Source organism: Gossypium hirsutum, chromosome D09, assembly GCF_007990345.1.
Source record: "Gossypium hirsutum isolate 1008001.06 chromosome D09, Gossypium_hirsutum_v2.1, whole genome shotgun sequence".
In the NCBI taxonomy this organism is placed as follows: domain Eukaryota; kingdom Viridiplantae; phylum Streptophyta; class Magnoliopsida; order Malvales; family Malvaceae; genus Gossypium; species Gossypium hirsutum.
In genome coordinates, this window is record NC_053445.1 from 24,067,322 (window position 1) to 24,085,578 (window position 18,257).

Below are 18,257 nucleotides of genomic sequence, written 5' to 3' on the forward strand. Positions count from 1 at the left end.
GAGTACAGTGTTGATGATAATGGTACATTACATTACCGTGATAGAATTTTTGTTCCAAATAATCTAGATTTAAAACATGATATTCGATCTGAAGCTCACAGTAGTACGTATTCTATTCATCCAGGTAGCACGAAAATGTAATGTGATTTGAAACAGATGTATTGTTGGTTGAGTATGAAATAAGAAATTTGTGGATTTGAAGCTAAATGCTTGATTTGTCAACAGGTGAAATTTAAGTCGATAAATGAGTAATTTTACATTTTAGATTAAGATCCTGTAGATACTCGTGGAAAAGGAAAAATAGCGGAACAGTTACTACAATTCAGTCCAAGTAAGTTTGTACGGTTAAAATTGAACAGTTATATAAATTGGTGACTGGTATTACATGATATAATATATATGTTTCATTATGGGAAATGAATCATTATCTGAATTATAATATTGAATTTGATGCTCGGTTTGAATTAAACGCGGGATAGAGTACATTTGTGTTTTGGTGTATTACGGGGGTTTGGAGTGGAGATGGTATTGGCAGGAGATATCTATATATTACCCAAGTAAATTGAGGTTCAGCATTTTTTGCGAACTATCGTGTTATACTTTCATTTCGGTAATAAACATTAAATTCATATCCAAGATGTACATACCCAGTTTGCTGCGGCCATCACTGCTAATGGATTGAACTAGCTTTTTCAAGACCTTTGTATGGATCTTTGAAGTTCAAGTGTAGGGCTTGGTATCACTTCTTTAAGATGCGCCTACTCCCTTTTACCCATAACTCAATAGTTTTTAAGGAGTGGATGTTGCTACTCCATTCTATCATGCAGGGTAAGAAAATTAATGTGGGTAAGATTATATTCAACGAAGTACACTGGTGCGCACAAAAGAATGCCAGGAGTCTGAACTTTCCTTCCTTAATCACCACACTTTGCCAGCGTGTTAAAGTCTCAGTCCAAGGCAATAAGGATGTCGTCCCAAATAAAGGGGCCATTACAAGAATGATTGTTGCAAAGATTTCTGGGGAGGATTTTCCACGGCAACAACCTCCTGGCTTAGCCTCAACATCCTCTACGCCAACATTTTCCACTACAACCACCTCCACTTCTAATAGTTTATTTGAGCAACAAGTGCTTAGTTCATTGGCAAAGTTGCAGAAGAAAATTAATCTTTTCAAGACTCATCAACTTCAGCTTACTGCAAATTTGGAAAAAGTGCAAGGAAAATTGGCTCTCTAATGGGCCTATGTGGAGAGGAGGAACGTTGCTCTAAAAAGGCCCATTAAAAAGAATTTCACCAAGCCAATTCTTACTTTTCCTGACTTCCCTAAGGAATTGCAAGTGGCTGTAGCAGAAGGGGTTGTGTAACAGCCTGATTTTTTTACCCTAATCGGAACAGTGATTTTGGGACCACAAATCCAAATTCAAAAAATATTTTTATATTATTTTCTGTGTTTATTATGTGTGAATTTACTAGTGTGAAAATTTCGTGCTTTAATTTCGCCGTTTGAGTGCCCGATTAAATAAAAGGATTAAATCACGTAAAATAAAAATTTAATGGTTATTTCTAAAAAGGGGCTGAATAGTGGTTATTCTTTTAATATGGAGGTTTTGTTTAGCAATTTAACCATTAAATAGAATAGTGGGCGGCATTATGTGTATAATATATATAGTTTTTATATTAATTATAAATGTTATAATATATATTATATTATAATATTATAATTAAACAAATAAAGACCACCATCATCTTTTATTTCATTATCATCTAATCGAAACTAAGAAAAGAAAATAAAAGAAGAACAACCAAGCTATTCGGCCATCTTTGAGGCTTGATTTAATGTATGTTTGGTTTCGGTTTTTGATGATTTATGCATTTTTGTGATCGTTGCTTCGTGTTATATCTAGCCCATGCGTTAATTTTAGAATTTGATAGTGATTTTGAGACATGCCATTTATGAATACTTGAGCTTGGTAATAGTTGATGATGAAATATGAAAGATATGTGATAAATTATAATGTGTGTTCTTGAATTTTTGATGAATTTAATTATTTGGATTAATTTGTAAGAAAATATTTAATTGAGGGACTAAAAGGTGAAATAAATGACATGCAAGGATCTATATGGGTCTAGGAAATATTCGGCCAAAACATAGTGTGGTCAATTTGAAATATTTTGTGTTTTGTACAATTTGGACTAAATTGTAAAAATGTTAAATACTAGGGGTAAAATGGTAAATTGCCCATTTATGTGTTGTTGGACAAAATTGAATGAAATTATATTTGAATGAGTTCAATTTGAATTTTAGATCAAGAATTAAAGAAATCTGACTTGGATCGGGGGAAGACTAAAGTCGTTGACTAATTGTTCCGTTTCGATTATCATTGTCAGAGGTAAGTCTATTAGCAATTTAAAAGTTATTAAATCAATATTTATACATGTATATCGATGGTATACTTGATGAGCTGTAATTAAATGTTTATAATTTGAAGTATAAGTATGAATTTTATATAAGTATTTGATAGTTTCGAATATACAAGTATAATCTTGTATAAGTTTATGAGTTAAATTATAGGTTTAAATTTTATATAAGTAAAGGTGAGATTCAGATAGGCATGTATATATATGAAAATCTCTTGTAATGAAATTAGGTATGAAATTATACATGTATATAATAGATTCAAAATATATGTAATAGCATGAATAAACTTTGAATTTAGATAAAGGTACGAATATGTATATATTTATATTTATAATTATATAAATAATGATCGAATATATATACATATGTGTATATATATAGTTTTTTTTAATTTAGTGGAAGTATGAATGTTGTATATGTATAAATTCTTGGTTTTAATCCAAGGTAAGTATGATTTATACATATTTATGTATATTAGGTTCGAATATATGTATATATATATGTATAAACTATTAGATTTGATTAAGATATGTAACTTATATTTATATATGTGAGTTGGTAATTATATATATATATGTTATATTCGAATGATCAGGTATACATACATGTATATGATTTTATAGTGAAATTAGGTATGACAATTATACAAGGTTACATGAGGTTCGGTTATGTTAATATACAAGTATATATTCTTGTAATGAATTATGTATGTTTATTCATGTAAAGTTCTTGAATAGCATTGGAAGTATGAAATTATTGAGCTGGAATTGATGTTTGAACTTTATATTATCTATGTTATTTAAAGATATGGTTTATAAATTATTGAGCTGAATTTTAAGTGGATTTTATATACAAATATGAGATACAACTTTTGTGAATTGAGATTCTTTTGTTAAAGCTCAGTACTAATCTGATTTATTGCAGTGAAATAATTCAGACTTTATGTCTAGCAGGCTTTATGCCAGTGAAATTATTCAGACTATACGTCTAGCAGGCTAAAAGTCGGCGTACCGAATCAAGTTTTAAAACCTAGCAGGCTAAGTGCCGGTGAAGCTGTTTAAATTATGTGAGAATATGCAATTAATATAGCTATGATTTTGGTTATATTAAATTGATGAGCATATATATATTCGATCTAAGAAATTATTAAATATCTATATATATGTGCATTCGGTATATGCATATATTAAATATATATGCATTTGGTATATGCATTTGGTAAGCAATTGATATATATATATATTCGGCAAATGCATTTGATAAGTATATATATTTATTTGAGGTGTATATACATTTTTTTATAAGTATTTGATGAATATGTTTGCATTCGGTTATAATTTTTATTAGGTATATATATATTTGATTATAAATAAAATGGTTTAAAGACAGCAAATGCTAATAAAATAATTATTTGTGTTAATTACGAATTCAGTGAATTTGATTTGGAAATTATATGACTTATATATATATTTTCGTTATGTTATAGACTTACTAAGCTATATAAGCTTACTTTGTTCGTTTATGTCTCTCTGTTTTATAGATTTTAGATCAAGCTGCAAGCTCGGGGATCGTCAACAAGTTCATCACCTTATCTATTATCTCAGTATTTTAAATATTTAAATTCTAACTATGGCATGTATAGGCTAGATAAATGTTTTGAAGGTCGTATGTTGTTGTATTATATATGATTATAATAGCCATACTAAAATGGTTTATTTTCTTATGGATTTGCTAGTTTGCAATGTCTATATTAGTTAGATTTTAATGTCTTTGTTTATTAAGGATGGTTGTGTTTGTTCGGTAATGCCTCGTAATCCTAATTCAGCGACGGATACTGGTTAGGGGTGTTACAAGTTGGTGAAGCTCGGCCAACTAAAACAGACCTTATTGCCACAGAACTTGCCACTGCTGAGAAAGAAACCAAAGAACCAGAGGAAGAAATAGAGAAAATAGAATAAGTCAGTATTGCGGCTGATTGTGAGGAAGAAGAAAAAGAAAATCCCACACCTACACCAACAGTACCTCTCTTTACTAAACCTATGACTAAACAGGATCACGAGATCAATCAAATTATTGATGAAATCACCAAATCTGATGATAGACAATAGGATGTGCCACTCCAATCATTGAAAAGGAAAATGCGTTACAAACACAGTGCACACAAATCCACCTATAGAAAAGAATAAAGTAACCATACTAAGCTCCAAGCCAGGGAAGTTTTCTTCCTTTCCTTGCATCATGCATTCCATTTGTTTTGCAATGTCATTTTTTGTACATATATATCTTCTTGCATTCATGCTTCATGCATGTACATGTAATGAGGAAAATACACCCTTTAGGTTTGAGGGTGTATTGAGCATTTAGGATACATTTTCTATTTAGTAAACACTTTGTTTATATTTAGTAAGCATATTCATTTTAGTGAATTTTGTTTAGCCACATAATGACCAATGACTGATTTGCCTATGATGAGTACAACTTTTACATGTGATGTTTGATGATGAGCTTAAATTCTTCAATAAATCTAGAACATGTGACAGTGGATTAGGTGAATTTAGCTTTTGATAGGTTGCTTGAAATTTAATTCCTAAACATAAGATGTCCTAACCTCAGTTAGTTTTGGACTATAACGAGTTTCTTTTAATGCACTTAGGGACTTTTAAAGGCAAACTCAGTCACATTGCCCCAACATTCCTTAATAAGATAAAGGATAGTAGGCACTCTAAGGCTTAGAATTGCCAAGTAAGTCAACATTACTTTGTTTGCTCCATCGTGCTGTTGTCTAAAAAGGAGAATTTGAGTAAAAGTGTGTAATAAAATAAATAAGGGGCACTCCGCAGTAGTAACAGGCTAAATAGCTAAGAAAGTAGTTGTTTGCTCTATCCATATTCTAAGTTAAAAACCTTAGCTTCAAGAGTGATTTTTATTTAAATTGTGACATGATTGAGTACTCGGTAATTTAGTTTTTGCTCCATTGTGATTATCGAGTCAAAGAATTTTGTAAGGTGCTAAATCCCCTACATTAATTTAAAAATAAAAATAAAAATAAAAATAAAAATAATATATGAATAATATATATACATTTTGAGTAGCTTAGAGCAACTTGAGTTTAAGTAACAAATGAACTAAGTAAATTAGGAAATGCTTGCTATGGCCAGAAAGCACACATGAGCACCTTGAAAAGTTTGTTTTTAGGATGAAATTTTCTGCACTACCTTTGTTGAGTGAACCTCTAACACTTGAACGAGTTTTTGGAGAAAGAAGATTGCTGAGAACTGATGTATATATTGTTCTTTGAGTAGACTGGAAGTACAAGAAGAAACTCGGGTTTGGGGGTGTGATAGCTCTTGAAAAGAGTTATATTTTATGCCTTTAGACTTGATTAATTACCTGTACTTAGGTAAGTTTAGTTTCATTTTAGGATTTTCCATTAATGTTTTTAGGAAATTGCATTAAAAGGCTTGGACTGTGCTTAAATATTATTACATGTTACTTCTAATTGTTAGCGGGAAGTATTCGTTTGTTAAGTACCAGGAGCAGAATGAGAAAAAGAAGTAAAGGAGTCAAGGCTTTTCGTGGCAAAAGGTTGGAAAATTTGCCAACACGAATACCAGGGCAATGCCAGGAAGTGACTCAGTCAACACTTAATCGTTATCAGCCTTGCTATACGTGTACTAGAAAAATCAGGCTAAATAAGAGGAAAAAGATAATGGGATCATGGGATGATGGGCCTACTCTAAGAGGTATAAAACCTAACAAGAAAAAAGAAAAAAAAAAAGGGGGAGAGAGAAACGGTTAATGAGACAATTTGAGAAAAAAGTACCTTGGATGGGAGTAGAGGATAATGGTTGAGAACAAGACAGAATTGTAAGGGACAAGAATAAGCCAGTTCCTCTTGGCCACCATTAGATTGCGACGTGGAAAATGTGGGTCTGGATAGGCAAAAACCATCTTCCTAAAGCTCTTGTTTTACTTCTTTATTTACTATTTTTTGTATTGAATTGAGAAGAGTGATGTTGAATGTTATTATGAATTTGAATGTTATTTGCCAGCCCATGAGTTAATCTCATAGGGTTGTGATTGCTTGATGAAACCTTTATTCCCTTTATTGACTAAAGCTTAGATTAGTTTTAATTTACTATTTCATTCGATGGTATTTATGAATTGCATGCGTATAATCTCTAGACATAGACGAATGTGTAGGATGTTTATGAAATTAATCTAATACTGACAAGGTTAGGTTAGTTAGATGGAAATTGAATGATATGAGCAAGTATATGACCGAATACTTGTAGCAGTCTTTTGACATAGAGTAGCATTCCAAACGAAAAGAAAACAAAACAATTTTATGTACCATGCTAAAGGCCTATAGACATATATCACTTTAGGCAAAGTAACTTGTGGTCTTACCCTGCATGATAGGATGGAGTAGCAACATCCACTCCTTAAAAACTATGGAGTTATGGGTAAAAGGAAGTAGGCGCATCTTAAAGAAGTGATACCAAGCCCTACACTTGGACTTCAAATATCCATACAAAGGTCTTGAAAAAGCGGGTTCAATACATTAGCAGTGATGGCTGCAGTAAACTGGGTATGCACATCTTGGATATCAAAAAGACCATACTAAGCATTAATAGTGTCCTTATCAAATAAAACCAAGATTCCTCGTGCACATATAAAAGTAGTATTTAGGGAAGTAAGGTGAGAATAGAACTCACGAACAATCTTGGTCAAAACATCCTTCGGATGCAAATAAAAAATTTGCCACCCATGTTGCTCGACGATAGAAGAAACGGAAGAGCTGTATCCCATGAAAGGATCGTCTTTAAAAAGAAAACCTTTTTCCAAGCAAAAGGGTTGCTTTGAGATGTTTCTAGTACCGTTTTTCTGCCGCAACGTTAAAGAAAGTGTGGGGTAGCATAGCAGATGATTGAAGGGTAGATCGTCTAGACATTTTGGAAAGTTAAGGTAAAAGTCTATGTAGAAAAGGAAGAATAAAATTTGTAGTGTCTGAAGAAAGCACAAATAAGCGTGGAGAAAAAGAAAATTTAGGGTAACTATAAAAGAATTGAAGAGGTTAGGGTAAAATAAAACGACAGCAAAGTAAGGAGTAAATGGGGTATGGCGTGAGTGATGAGAGGCCGGTAATTATTGCCTGACTTTGGTGTGATGGAAATTTGGAGGGAAAGTGAAAAGGTTACATGCCCAAATATTTGGGAAACAAATTCCCAATGGGCCAATGGGTATCATACAACCCAACCTCACAATTATTGTTATAAGATAGTGTTGACGGTTTTGAAAAATTAAATGTGTAGATTAAGTTTCGTAGCATGGAGGAGGGAAAAGCAAAGGGATTTTTGGGGGGAACTGTGAAGTGACCTAGCCCTAAAACAAGAATTTTGGCTTTTCCACCATACTTTACCCAAGTAACGTAATGAGCCCAACCATCCAGAAATCTCTCCCTTGGACTTTTCTGTCACGTCAAACCATTTTACCTCGTACCTCAACGTCCATTTCCCAATTTTCCGTGGCATAACTCGCTTTCGCAATGATATGGCAAACTCCTCTTAGTAGCAAAAATGATAAGTTCACACTTTTTATTCTGTCTCTGGAAATCATAGGAAAAAAACTATTCAAAGATAAAAATAGAAATGAAAATAACATTAAAGAATTAAAAACAAAATTAAAGTAAAGAAATTAACAAAAAGAAAAATAGAAAATAAAATTATTAGCTCAAACATCTCGAAGGTTAATGGATTGCTTGTCTCGATCCACATGAGCGCCCCAGTAATGCTCCAAGCGTTGTCCATTAACTTTAAATGTGACCCCCATTTTCGTATCTTTGACATCAACAACTCCATGAGGATAGACTTGAGCTACTTCAGAGGGACCTGACCAGTGAGATTTTAATTTGCCAATGAACAATTTGAGCCTAGAGTTGAACAACAACACATGTTGTCCTGGTTCTAATTGCATTAGCATAATCCTTTTCTCATGCCACCACTTGATCTTTTCCTTATATAGTTTAGTGTTCTCATATGCCTATGCCCGGAATTCTTCCATTTCATTCAGTTCTAATAGCTTCCCAGTCCATATTTAGCTTTTTAATAGTCCAAAATGCTTTATGCTCTAACCCAATAGGTAAGTGACATGGCTTCCCAATAACAAGCTTAAAAGGTGACATCCCCAATAGTGTCTTGAATGCAGTATGATAATCTCGCAAAGCTTCATCCAATTTAGAGGACCAATCTTTTTGAGTTGGGTTTACCACTTTTTCCAGAACTTGTTTAATTTCTTTGTTAGAAATCTCTGCTTGTCAGTTTGTTCGGGGATGATATGCCGTGGAAATCTTATGTTTCACCTCATACTTGTGCAAAACATCATTTCTAGAGAGCGGTACCACTTTAACCAACCTAGAGACATAGTCCACTGCCACAAGTATATAGAGATTGCAAAACAATGATAGAACTGGACCCATAAAGTTGATTCCCCAAACATCAAACATTTCAATCTCCAAAATATTTTTCAACGGCATTTTGTGTCTCCTAGATAAATTACCTGTCCTCTGACAACGATAGCACAATTGATAAATTCATGAGCCTCCTTGAACAAACTCAGCCGATGAAAACCAGATTGGAGTACCTTAGCAACAATTCTCATTCCTCCAAAGTGTTCACCGTAAGGCGCTGAGTGACAATGCTTCAAAATGCTATGAACTTCGTCATCGAGGATACACTTCCTAATTATCTTATCAGCATATTGCTTGAACAAGAAGGGTTCATGCCAATAATAATCTTGGCATCATGAAAGAACTTCCATTTTCTTTGGCTGTTGAGATCAGGTGGCAGTAGCCCACTTACTAATAAGTTCACTACATCGGCATACCAAGGTAATGCCATGGAAACCAACAGTTGCTCATCTGGAAAATCATCTTTAATAAGTTAAATTTTTTTCTTCTTCATTTCCAGCTTCTAACCTTGACAAGTGATTAGCCACTTGATTTTTAGTCCCTTTTCTATCTCGAGTTTCTAAATCAAACTCCTACAACAAAAGTATCCACCGAATTAATCTTGGCTTGACATCTTTCTTGGTCACCAAATATTTAATAGCAAAGTGGTCTGTGTAGACCATGACTTTGGTGCCAACTAAATAAGATCGAAATTTATCGAATGCGAACACCACAGTCAATAACTCCTTGTCCGTAGTGGTGTAGTTCAACTAAGCATCCGTTAGGGTCCTGCTCGCATAATAAATTGCATGAAAACATTATCTTTATGCTATCCCAACACTGCTCCCATAATATAATCGTTGGCATCACACATGAGTTCAAAAGGCAATGTCCATTCCGGAATGATTACAATTGGTGTTGTTACCAATCATCTTTTCAACTCCTTGAAAGCGATCAAACAAGGTTCATCCAAATTGAAAGGTCTATTCTATTCTAGCAAGGCGTACAAGGGTTTAGATATCTTCAAAATTCCTTAGTGAATCTTCTATAAAATCCCACATGACCTAGAAAACTTCTAATACCCTTGACACTGGTCGGAGGTAGCAATTTGTCCACCACCTCAATTTTTGCTTTGTCAACGTCAATCCCTTGCTACGATATCTTATGACCTAGTACAATACCTTCACAAACCATGGAGTGGCATTTCTCCTAATTCAAGACAAGATTTGTTTCTTCATAACGGCACAGAACCAATTTAAGATTTGTCAAACAGTCTTCAAAATAATTGCCAAAGATAGAGAAACCATCCATGAAGACTTCAATAAAATTTTCCACTATGTCCGAGAATATCGCCATTATGCAACACTGAAATATGACCGAGGCATTACACAACCCGAATGGAATTCGTCTAAACGCAAAAGTACCATATGGACACACGAAAGTTATCTTCTCTTGGTCATTTGGAGTTATGGCAATTTGATTGTATCTTGAATAACCATCCAAGAAATAGTAGTAAGCTTTCCTAGCTAATCTATCCAACATTTGGTTAATATCTGGTAAAGGAAAATGGTCCTTCCGAGTTGCCTTATTGAGCTTGCGATAATCCATGCATACTTTCCATCTCGTGACAAAGCAAGTTGCAATAAGCTTGTTGTTATCATTGCTGATCATTGTGACACCTCATTTCTTAGGTACAGATTGTACAGGACAAACCCATGAGCTGTTCAAAATCAGGTAAATAATGCCAGCATCTAACCACTTCATAATCTTTTTTTTAATAACTTCCTTCATGATTAGATTCAACCTCATTTGTTGTTCTATGGAGTTGCTATGGCAATCCTCCAGTAAATTTTTATGCATATAGATAGCAGGGCTAATTCCTTTAATGTCGAAAATTGTCCATCCCAATGCCTTCTTAGATCATCGGAGTATTTCCAACAACCTCACCTCTTGATCGGGTGTCAGCTTGGCAGAAATAACTATTGGCAAAGTGTTGTTTTCTCCCAAATAAGCATATTTTAAATGATGCGGCAAAGGTTTCAACTTCAGTGTGGGAGGTTCCTTTATAGATGGTTTAGGAGGCTTGAAAGAGTGATCTAATAAATCCAAGGATTCAAACTTCTTCCCTAGTCTATCCGCAAGCTGCTTAGCTTCCGCAAGTTCAACAAGGTCCTCAAAAATTATTGCATCAATCTGCTAAAGTAAATCTTCCTCACTATCAGAATTGTTGTGGCAAAATTTTGCAAATTCTACCTTTATTGTTGTTTCTATCAAATCAATAGTATGTCATTTTTTATTCTCATCAGCACATTTCAAGGCATCGAATACCTTGAAAGTAATATGTTGTTCACTTACCCATATGGTCAATTCACCTTTCTGCACATCAATTAAAGTCCTGCATGTAGCAAGAAAAGGTCTTCCAAGGATAATTGGCACATCGTGGTCAACTTCACATTTTAAAACGAGGAAATCTATCGAGAAAATAAACTTATCTACTCTTACTAGTACATCTTCAATTTTACTTTCCGAATGTACGTAGGATCGATCAGCCAATTCCAATGTAACTGTAGTAGGTCTTGCTTTCCCAATTCCCAACTTCCTGAAAATAGACATAGGCATTAGATTTATTCTTGCTCCTAAATCACATAATGTCTTACCAACATACTAATTTCCAATTGAACAAGGGATAGAGAAACTCCCTGGGTCCTTCAACTGTAGGGGTAATTTATTCATTAGCATCGTTATGTACCCTTCAGTGAGAGCAACAGTCTCAAATTCTCCCAATCTGCGCTTCCTTGACAATATATCTTTCACAAATTTCACATAATTGGGTATTTGATCCAAAGCTTCTATTAGTGGTATGTTGATATGGAGTTGCTTCAAGACATCCAAAAATCTTTTGAACTGAACATCCTGTTCAGAATTATGGAATCGTTGAGGAAAAAGTGGAGGTGGTCATCCCTCAAGTTGCTGATATTGTTTTACTGTGGCATTTTTGTTTGCAACATGATCCAATTCTGTTACGACATTCTTTTGTTTACCCTTTTCAGACACAGTGTGATTTTCAGACGTCTTTGGAATCTTTCCATTGTTGAAATTTGATTTTCCCTCTTCTACCATGGCATCTTTAACGATTTCATTCAATTGATTCCCACTTCTGATAGTGATGACCTTGCACTTTTCCTTCCCTTATGTTTTCAAATTCTCGGAATCACTTGGCAATACTCCTTGTGGCCTCAAATTTAAAGCATTTCTTATCTGCCCCACTTAATTCTCAAGAGCTCGAAGGGATGCAGCTTGACTCTGAATTACGGCATCATTCTTGGCCATATATTCTTTCAACAAGGCTTCAATGAATGATGATGATGATAATGAAACCGATGTTTTACCTTATTGCACATTTTTCCTTGGCATAGGTTGAGTATAACCAAGTGGTTCACTGATGGCATTCTATCTTGCAGCATTGTTAAAACTCCCCGCACCTTGATTATTCCAACTAAATTTTGGATGTTGCTTCCATCCTAGATTATAGGTGTTGGAATAAGGGTTATTATTTTGGTTGAAATTACCCATGTAGCATACAGATGCTGGATTTGATGGACATTCGTCAAACACATGGTATTCACCATAATAAACACATGCTAGCTCAACCGCTTTTATATCCTAAACTATAGTTGGTCTCTTTATTGTTTTGATCATATTAGTTAAAGATGATACCTTAGAAGTCAATGAAGTATTTGCATCAAGTTCCACGACACCAACAGTTCTTCTGCTAGTCCCAACTTGCATGGTCGGATATTAATAATCATTGTTGGCAATCCGTTCCAAAATCTCACTAGCTTCATTATAAGATTTATCCAACGAAGTACCATTGGCAGAAACATCAACTACCATTCTTGTATGTCTATTCAACCTGTTATAAAACATCTCCATTTCTATCCAATGCTAAAACCCATGCATCGGACATTTCCGAAGTAATTCTTTAAATCATTCCCAAGCTTCATATAGTGTTTCATCCTCCAATTGCCAAAAAGATGTGATGTCATTTCTAAGCTTGGCATTCATGTTTGGTGGATTGTACCATAGAAAAAATCTCTAGAAAAGATCATTCCATGATGTCACTGTTCTCGACTGTAAAGCATTAAGCCACGCGAAGTTGACGAAACAAGTCACAAACTTCTAAAAAAAGTCTTAAATGCAGTCTTGGATCTTTAGTAAGTAACCCGCTGAACTGCCCTACTACTTGCAACATCTAAAACATCACCGATTTCAACTCGAAATATTGGGCTTGTATGTACAGCCTGACTATCCTTGGATTCAGATCATCCAAAATTGGCATAACATGCTCTCAAATTGGCCTGTGTCGATCATCAATCACGTGATGAATAGGAAGATCAACATCCTGACCATTTGGATTTAATGGATCATTCAGACCAGGATCATTCCTGTCCCTAGCCATGTTACACACTTTTGTTCTTCTTCTTCTTCTTCTTCTTATTCTTCTTCTTCTTCTTCTTCTTCTTCTTCTTCTTCTTCTTCTTCTTCTTCTCAAAGTTCTCTCGATCTCAAGGTTAAAAAAATACTCTTCGTTAGCAGGAATGCCTCCACCTATGCACTAACAGCAAACCTGTAGAAATTAAAAATAATTAAGTTAAATAAAACTAATGGAATTAAGTAAAATAACCAAACTAACTTTCACCAAATTGCTGATTCCCGACAACAATGCCAAAAACTTGTTGTGTGTGAATATACTATGCAAATTGTGTAAGTATACATGTCAAATCAAGTAATAAAGTGATAAGTGAGATCATCTCTACAGGGATCGATTAGGTATAAATTGGTTAAGACAGGGATCGATTAAGTATAAATTGGTTAAGTTATTATAAAGGAGTGAGATTAATGCTATGGAAAAAAATAATAAGAATACAAAGATAATTAAGGAATATTGATGTCTGTAATTTGTGAGTTGTAACAAATAAATGAAAATGTTATGGCAAGACAAGAGTAAGTATGCTATGGCAATTACGAGAACAATTGCATGAATAATATGTAAACAAGTAACAACTAAGGATGTGAAAATAGTGATGCTATGGCAAAGGTTAAAGAATCAACAATGTTGACTTGGAAGGTTGGGATCACTGAGAATCTACCCTTGTTAACCAAATATGCCTCGGCAACATCAATCTTATTCTACTGCTTAGAAGAGATCTAAAATGGTCTACTTCTTTCGAGAGCAAGACCACAATTTGCCTTGCCTAAAAAAATATATGTCTATGCCTTTAACACAATACCCAGCACTGTTTTGTTTGCTTTCCATATGGAACGCTGCTCTATGTCTAGAGACTACTACAAGTACTCAGTTGAATACTCACTCATATCATTCAATTTCCATCTAACTGACCTAACATTGTCAGTATTAAATTAATTTCATAAACATGTTGCACATTCGTCTATGTTTAGAAATTATGTCCATGCAATTCATAAATACCATCGAATGAAACAGTAAATTAAAACTAATCTAGGTCTTAGTGATTAAAGGGAATAAAGGTTTCATCAAGCAATCACCTATGATTTTAGCCTATGGAATTAACTCATGGGCTGGAAAATAACATTCACATTTAGAATAGCATTTAACATCATTCTTCTCAATTCAATTCACAAAATAGTAAATAAAGAAGTAAAACAAGAACTTTAGGAAGATGGTTTTCGCCTATCCATCCCGATAACTTCGGCGTCGCAATCTAATGGTGGCCAAGAGGAACTACCTTCTTTTCCCTTACTATTATGCCTTGTTCGCAACCGTTATCCTCTACTCCCATCCAACGAACTTTTTTCTCAATTTTTCTTCTCAACCGTCTCTCTCTCCCTTCTCTTTTTTCCTCTTTATTGTTGGGTTTTATACCTCTTAGAATAGGGCCATCATCCTATGATCCTATTCCTCTTTTTTAGGCTGATTTTTCTGGTACACATACAGTAGGGCTGGTAACAGTTAAGTGTTGACTAAGTCACTTGCTAGCATTTCCACGACATTCATGTTGGCAAACTGTCCAACCTTTTTCCACGATAAACCTTGACTTATTTACTTCTTTTTCTCATTCTGCACCTACCACTTAACAAACAAATCCTTCATGCAAACAATTAGAAGTAACATGTAATAACATTTAAGCATAGTCTAAGCCTTTTAATGCAATTTCCTAAAAATACTAATGGAAAATCCTAAGATGCAACTAAACTTACCTCAGTATAGGCAATTAATCAAGTCTAAAGGCATAAAATATAACTCTTTTCAAGAGTTATCAACATGTACCTAGGAAGCCTTTTAGTTATAAAGTTCATTTTGTATCTTGATCGTCTTGCTTATTATGTTTATAAGTGTATATGTATATACGAGAAGGTAACGGTATTTGGTTGATGACTTGTTAGAATGCTTGAAGTGTTTGCTTAATATCCATATGGTTGAGAGAAATGTCTTGTTATGCTATATGTTTTTGGTTAATGCTCAGATGTGAAAAGATGCTTGATATGTTTTGATATATTTGTTGAATCATGAAGTTGATATAAAGGTTAGTTGTACTTAAGTAAGTGATTGAGAAAATGTCATATAATGTTAATGAATTGGTATGTTTAAGCATATTCATTTTGGTTATTTTGATTTGTAAATTGAGGTGCCTTTGTGACATATTAGTTAGGAACTTAGGTTGAATGGTATATGGCATGTTTTGACATGATTTGGTATGTTTTAAAATGGGTATTTATAGGTTCAAATGGTATGGCTTGGTAACCAAGCAATGGTAGGTGAAACAGCTTGCTTTTAAATTTATTTAATGTGTACACAGTCTACCACATGGTCGTGCGTCCCACACAGTCACCTCACATGGCCATGTGGCCTATTTAATTTTGGTACAGGTTTTTCCACACGGTCTTAGGGAGTTACACGACCTAACGACACAGCCGTGTGACCTTATATTCGAATTGCACACAATCTGGCCACACAACCATGTTCTTGAGCCACATAGGCTGAGCTTTGTTAAACGACATGGCGATACGGCCGTGTGACCCCAACTTCACATGTCATCAGGTTATTACAGGGATTACTCACACAGCCATGTCTGTAACACCCTTAACCCGTATCTGTCCTCGGAATAGGGTTCCAGAGCATTACCGTAAAAATGTAACTTATAATCATTCATTTCTAAACATTTCATAAATCATATCATAGTCCATTCAAACACATGCATATCGTCCCTTATTTGAGCCCTCGAGGCCTTCAAGACACTTTAAAAATGATTTAAGACTAAATCAAAACATTTAGAACTTATTGGAAAAAGATAGAAAATTTCACACTGCAGAGGTCACACGGTTAAGACACACGCTCGTGTTTCAGGTTGTGTGGACATTCGAAGTAGAGATACACGGTTGCGTCCCAGACGAGTCTGTGCCTGTGTAACTCTCTGACTTGGGTCACATAACCAAGCCACATACCCGTGTGCTAGGTCGTGTAACTTTCGAAAAACCACCTTTAAAACCTACAAGGGACACACGGTCGTGTCTCATGGCCATGTAGACAGGAAATAGGCCAAATTCAAGCAATTTTTTTCACCTAATCCAAGCATACACCTACAAGCCATTTGCACATTCAATCAAACATACCTAAAATGTGCATAATAATATAGATCCAAAAGGTCATTTATCCATACAACCAATATGCCAAAAGACACCAATCACAATGTATCAAATATACCTAAACATGTGCATATTTAACCATTCATCAATTAACTTATTTTTTATGCCAAATCATATCACAATTTACATATTTCAACCATTCCATACTAGATTCATGCCATGTCAAAGTAACATTACCATTTGGACCATTTCTCACATGCATTATCACATTGTCAAAACAACACACATCAACAAAGGCATCAAAAGTACCAAGGTTACATCAACCGAAATGACATATACATGCCAAACTCATCAACAACATAAACCACAAGTTCACCTATATATGTCATTATAACCTTGATTAAAACATCAAAATCTATCGACAGAATATCTAGATAGTGTGATAAATCTCTGACGAGCTTCCAAACCGATTGAGCTTCCGATAATCTGTAAGGTAAAGGAAAATAAGTACGTAAGCATTGTTTGCTTAGTAAGATTGTATAAAATTTAAGCATAATATTTCATTTCAATGATAAAATTTATAGAACAAACATAAACCTATACCAATGCCATAAGATTCATAAATCTATATAATCATCAACTCACAAATAAGTAAGTTTATTAATGTTGCATATATTTATCATCCATAACATGGTAGGATTTTATAAGAAATAATATATAATCATCAACCTTTTTATAAGATTATACACCTTCCAATTTACTTACTTTCCATTCCGTTCCCAATAATTATCATAAGCCTAAACAACATTATCAATTCCTGACTTAGTGCATTTATCCATGATATAGTTAAATTCATCCATAGCATAAGTAGTTTGCTCACATATAAATACATCATTTAACTCATCAATTCTTTGATATCATCATATTATATCCCAGTTATGAACTTACCGTTTCACTTCCTTTTCTTACCCGTTCCATTTGAATATTACAAAGCATAGGCATAAAAATCAACCATGAACACAAGCTTGGCACAAGCCTAAACATCATCATCGATGCACGAATTACTGCATACATACATAAACTACTTGAATTATACATATGATGATCCATTTCCATATGAACATATTTCATTTGAATCATTTAACCTTTCCATGAACATATGCATAATGCCAAGTGAAAGCTTACCTTTTCATAAATACATGATAAAGTTCATTTGAACATTTACCGTTCCTTTCATTTTTCTTGCTCGTTGAATCATTTAGAATATCATCGGATACGTGGGAAAGCTCACATGAAGTGTGCTAAACATATAATCGTAACATTTACTTTCCTTTACATCATTGCTCACACGAGTTGTGGGTCAGAACGTAAGCTACACGATACTGCTCACACGAGCAGTGGAGTATCCGCAACAAATGTCAAACCCCAGCAATCGGTAGGACATTCAAGACTAACACCCGAAAATATGGTAACCCTAAATACATGTCATTTGTATCCTACGAATTCCTAATGTTCAAATGGAGCTCGATAATCGTCGTACGTCGTTGGATTTCCATCATTTCATGACTTGATAAATTGCATAATAACATATATATTGAATCATTTACATTAGAACAAAACATTAACAATCAATTTAATCAACATTTAAGTGATTATAGTTCATACGAACTTACCTGACTAAATTACAGAAATGTCGAACTATAGGGGCTATTTGGTAATTTTTTATTCTCCTTGATTTTCCACTCGATCTTGATCTAAATTAATAAT

General features: G+C 34.2%; 1 non-coding gene across 1 annotated transcript; it reads left to right on the plus strand.

Moving 5' to 3' along the window:
* The first annotated feature begins 12,816 nt into the window (after positions 1 to 12,816).
* Positions 12,817 to 12,923, plus strand: LOC121221454 (small nucleolar RNA R71). The gene has a single exon (XR_005918846.1). It is a non-coding gene; the product is annotated as a small nucleolar RNA R71 (small nucleolar RNA).
* The last annotated feature ends 5,334 nt before the right edge of the window (positions 12,924 to 18,257 follow it).